The sequence below is a fragment of the Thamnophis sirtalis genome, unplaced genomic scaffold (genome assembly GCF_051295495.1).
Source record: "Thamnophis sirtalis isolate CommonGarterSnake01/CBP01778 unplaced genomic scaffold, rThaSir2_p1.2 scaffold_13, whole genome shotgun sequence".
Taxonomy (NCBI): Eukaryota; Metazoa; Chordata; class Lepidosauria; order Squamata; family Natricidae; genus Thamnophis; species Thamnophis sirtalis.
Window position 1 is genome coordinate 4,649,913 of NW_028261393.1, and position 5,293 is coordinate 4,655,205.

Sequence of the window (5,293 nt, forward strand, 5' to 3'; positions counted from 1 at the left end):
ATCCACACATCTTAAAAGTTGTTCCACTGGCTGGGGAATTCTGGGAGTTGAAGTCCAGACCTCTTCAAAGAAGTTCTGCTGCCTGGGGGATTCTGGGAGTTGAAGTCCACACATCTTAAAAGTTGTTCCACTGGCTGGGGGATTCTGGGAGTTGAAGTCCAGCCATGTTAAACGAAGTTCTGCTGCCTGGGGGATTCTGGGAGTTGAAGTCCAGGCATCAACTAATTTAGATCAACTAGTTTATATCTGAAGCTTCTCTTTTGCTTTGTTTTGAGCTGAGGATCATCTGGCAGGCGACATTAATCCATCATCACGCGCGAACATTTATGATCTTGGCTTTACAGCACTTAAGCAGGCAGCTGGCCCGGGCTGCAACCCAAAAGCTCCTGGAGGCACTTATTATTTTTAATTTTTATTTCTTTTCTTTTTTTTAAAAAAAGAAGAAAATCTAACCAACTTGATTTTGTCTGCGGGATGCTTGTCTCCTTCGCTAGGCAGGAATGAACCCAGATGTATAATGAGGTAGCTAAAGGGCCATGTGTCTTGTCTGAGACTCGCCAGGGATTATTGCAGCCCAGCACGTAATCTGGCAGGCAGAAACCCCAAGGGTGCAGCCTTCAATAGAAGAGAGGGATGGAGGAAGCTTTTGTCTGTTCAGCTTCTGCCACCTCCTCCTCCTCTCTTCCCTCTCATCTTCATCCATTTACCTCCTTCTCTTCCCTTCTTCCTTCACTTCACTTCTTCCTTTACTTTCCTTCTTCCTTTCCTTCCTTTCTTTCCCTTCCCTTCTTTTGCTTTCCTTTCCTCCCCTTCTTCCTCCTTTCCTTTCCTCCTTTCCTTTTCCCTCCTCTTCCCTTCTTCCTTTGCTTTCCTTTCCTCCCCTTATTCCTCTTTTCCTTTCCTCCTTTCCCTTCCCTTCTTCTTCCTTTGCTTTCCTTTCCTCCCCTTATTCCTCTTTTCCTTTCCTCCTTTCTTCTTCCTTTGCTTTCCTTTCCTCCCCTTATTCCTCCTTTCCTTCTTCCTTTCCTTTCCTCCTTTCCTTCTTCCTTTCCTTTCCTCTCCTCTCCTTAACCTTCCCTCCCCTCTCCTTCTTCCTCCTTTCCTCCCTTCCTTTTTCCTTCCCTTCCCTTCTTCTTCCTTTGCTTTCCTTTCCTCCCCTTATTCCTCTTTTCCTTTCCTCTTTTCCTTTCCTTTCCTTCTTCCTTTCCTTCTCCTTTCCCTTTCCTTCTTCCTTTCCTCTCGTCTCCTTAACCTCCCCTCCCCTCTCCTTGCCTCCCCTCCCCTTCTTCCTGGTACTAGTGTGAATCCAGACTGTGTTTGATTTCACCCGGGTGAGCTGCTGTGAGCAATTGCTCAGCTCTGGTTTAAGGCCAGCTAGTGCCCTGCTTAAGTTGTTAAGCTAAGCCCAATGCCACGTCTAGCTTTCCACCACGGCCGTTCCCTGGAGGAGTTTGTGCCTGTCCCTCCCATGCTCAGCCCATAGCAGTGCACCTGCCCAGAGGTGTCCATAGGGTGTGGGCCCCGAATTCAAGATGACGGCACCTCTGACAGCACTCCACATCCTGTGGACGCCCGTGGCTTTCGCTTGTCGCTGCAAGGAAACCGGCCGATCGTATTGTTTATATTGGCCTTTCATTCCTCCAGGGAAAATCCCGATATCCATCTAGCCATTAAGGAAAAAAGTCACGTCCCTCCCAAAAGATGTCACATTTTCCTGCCTCCCCCTCAGGGAGGACCGAAAACTCAAAAAAGCTTTGAAAACTCAAAACTTTGGAAAGCTTGAAGTGTTTGGGGTGAGCTGGATCAGCAGCAATTCAGAATAGAATAGAATAGAATAAGGAATAGGATAGAATAGGATAGAATAGGGAATAGAATTAGGAATAAGAATAGGATAAAATAGAATTAGGAATAGGAATAAGGATAGGATAGGATAGGGAATAGAATTAAGAATAGGAATAAGAATAGGATAGAATAGAATTAGGAATAGGAATAAGGATAGGATAGGATAGAATAGGGAATAGAATTAGGAATAGGAATAAGGATAGGATGGAATAGGAATAGGATAGAATAGGATAGATTAGGAATAGGAATAAGAATAGGAATAGGATAGAATAGGATAGATTAGGAATAGGAATAAGAATAGGATAGGATAGAATAGGGAATAGAATTAGGAATAGGAATAAGAATAGGATAGAATAGGAATAGGATAGAATAGGATAGAATAGAATTAGGAATAGGAATAAGAATAGGATAGGAATAGGATAGAATAGGAATAGGATAGAATAGGGAATAGAATTAGGAATAAGAATAGGATAGAATAGAATTAGGAATAGGAATAAGGATAGGATAGGATAGGGAATAGAATTAAGAATAGGAATAAGAATAGGATAGAATAGAATTAGGAATAGGAATAAGGATAGGATAGGATAGAATAGAGAATAGAATTAGGAATAGGAATAAGAATAGGATGGAATAGGAATAGGATAGAATAGGATAGATTAGGAATAGGAATAAGAATAGGAATAGGATAGAATAGGATAGATTAGGAATAGGAATAAGAATAGGATAGGATAGAATAGGGAATAGAATTAGGAATAGGAATAGGAATAAGAATAGGATAGAATAGGAATAGGATAGAATAGGATAGAATAGAATTAGGAATAGGAATAAGAATAGGATAGGATAGGAATAGGATAGAATAGGAATAGGATAGAATAGGGAATAGAATTAGGAATAAGAATAGGATAGAATAGAATTAGGAATAGGAATAAGGATAGGATAGGATAGGGAATAGAATTAGGAATAAGAATAGGATAGAATAGAATTAGGAATAGGAATAAGGATAGGATAGAATAGAATTAGGAATAGGAATAAGGATAGGATAGGATAGAATAGGGAATAGAATTAGGAATAGGAATAAGAATAGGATGGAATAGGAATAGGATAGAATAGGATAGATTAGGAATAGGAATAAGAATAGGATAGAATAGGGAATAGAATTAGGAATAGGAATAGGAATAAGAATAGGATAGAATAGGAATAGGATAGAATAGGATAGAATAGGATAGAATAGAATTAGGAATAGGAATAAGAATAGGATAGGATAGGAATAGGATAGAATAGGAATAGGATAGAATAGGGAATACAATTAGGAATAAGAATAGGATAGGATAGGGAATAGAATTCAGAATAGGAATAAGAATAGGATAGGATAGGGAATAGAATTAGGAATAAGAATAGAATCGGATAGAATAGGGAATAGAATTAGGAATAGGAAAAGGAAACGATCATAACTATGAACCAGTTACTAAGCCTCTGAATTTTGATCAGGTAACCGCAGAGATGCTAAAACGGTGACGAAACGGTCACAAGTCACTTTTTTTTTTCAGTGCCGTCGTAACTTTGAACTGTCACTAAGCGAGGACTGCCTGTGTGTTGGCAGAGGAAACAACCCCAAGCAGCGAGGTTGGATTTTGCTTCCAAGGGTAGATGCTGAGGAGGTGTCGGAGGGGAAGAAGAGGCTGGGCGCCTGGAGATGAATTTCTGGTGCAAAAAAAAGGGGGGGGGGATTTTTCGGTCTTATGTCTGAGCTGGCTTTACCAGCGATGGGTTGGGTTGGGTTTCCCTTTGGACGGAAGAGTTTGGGTGGAGAAGTCATTTCCTTTCCTTGGGCAGTTTTCGGGACCTGACCTGAACTCCCTAGCAACTAGGAAATGGAGTTGGCAAGGTTGTGTATAAATACAAGAGTGTGTGTGTGTGTGTTTGTGTGTTTGGTGCATGCATGGAAGTTTCCGTAGTGGTACAGAGAGGGAGGAAGTGAGAACTTCAGCCATATAAGTGTAAGGAACTGTTCTGACCGAGGCTTTCCCAAGAGCCTGAAGCCAACTCCTGGTCCCGACAAAAAGCCCTTTTATTAATTTGCTGTGAATTCTGCTCCTTCATCTCCAGCAAAGTCTTTCGAGGGAGGATTTACGGTCACAGACCTTATCTGGCTTGGAGAGCTGCCAGGCCGATCTCTGCAGAACTTGGCAAGGAGTCTCGGAGAGTCACGAACCAATGAAGCGAACTAATGGTCTCCTGCAAACTCCACTCCCCTTTCGCTCCTCTTTTTATTCCCTCTGGGAGGGGCCATTCATTGTCCACCTGTTGGCCTTCCTCCCAAGTCGACCCCTGTTCTTTAGCTGTTCCCTTCGTCTGGCAACTCTGCGCATGCGCACACTGGGAACAGGCTCCAGCTGTTCTTCTGCCCCAATGATGTCTGACTCCGAAGGCAGCTGATAACTGGCAGACGGCCCTGGCCCCCTCTCTGCCTCCGACACAGAGCCCTCATCGGAGTCTTCCCCAGACTCCAGGACTGGCCCATGTTCCTCCCCAACCTCCTCACTGTCCGAATCTGCTGCCACAACAGGAATTGTTGTTTTAAAAAAGCTGGTTTTTAAATGGGGAGATCGAAACAGCCTGCCAGCCACGGCTATTTTGCGGCTATTTTGCAAATGTTCCCTCTCTCGCTGCACAAACCTCTGTCCTGCTATCCAAGCCTTTTTAAATTTGCAAAAGATCCGAGAGTGTGACGTCGATGCTGGGAAAAAACGGAGCTTGCGGTTCAATCCGTCCTTCTTGGCCCTGTGTTTACCCATCTGTAACCCGAGAAGGAAAGAGAGCGTGGTGGGAGAGCAGGCAGAAATCCAACCAGTGAAGCTCCCCTCCCGTCTCCCCCCTCCTTCCTCGCCTGCTCAGCAGGAATAGATAGATGATACTTCTGCTGGGAAGGAGAGGAAGGAGGGGGAGATGGAAGGGGAGCTTCACTCGTTGGATTTTGCCTTATATATTACACACACACACACACACACACACACACACACACACACACACACATATTGTATTTGTGCTGATAAATAAATAAAGGGAGACAAATAGCAATAGCAGTTAGACTTATATACCGCTTCATAGGGCTTTCAGCCCTCTCTAAGCGGTTTACAGAGTCAGCATATTGCCCCCAACAATCTGGGTCCTCATTTCACCCACCTCGGAAGGATGGAAGGCTGAGTCAACCTTTGAGCCCGTGAGATTTGAACCGCTGAACTGCAGATAACAGTCAGCTGAAGTGGCCTGCAGTACTGCACCCTAACCACTGCGCCACCTCGGCCTTGCATTTTACACAAATGTAAAAAGGCAACAGTAAAAATATTGGGTTTCTGTCTGGATGGTCTCTTGTGACGAGCCGATAGACAGAGAATGGAAGCAGTAAGCTTCTTCCCATATTTGGGCATACTAGGGATGGTGACACTAAATA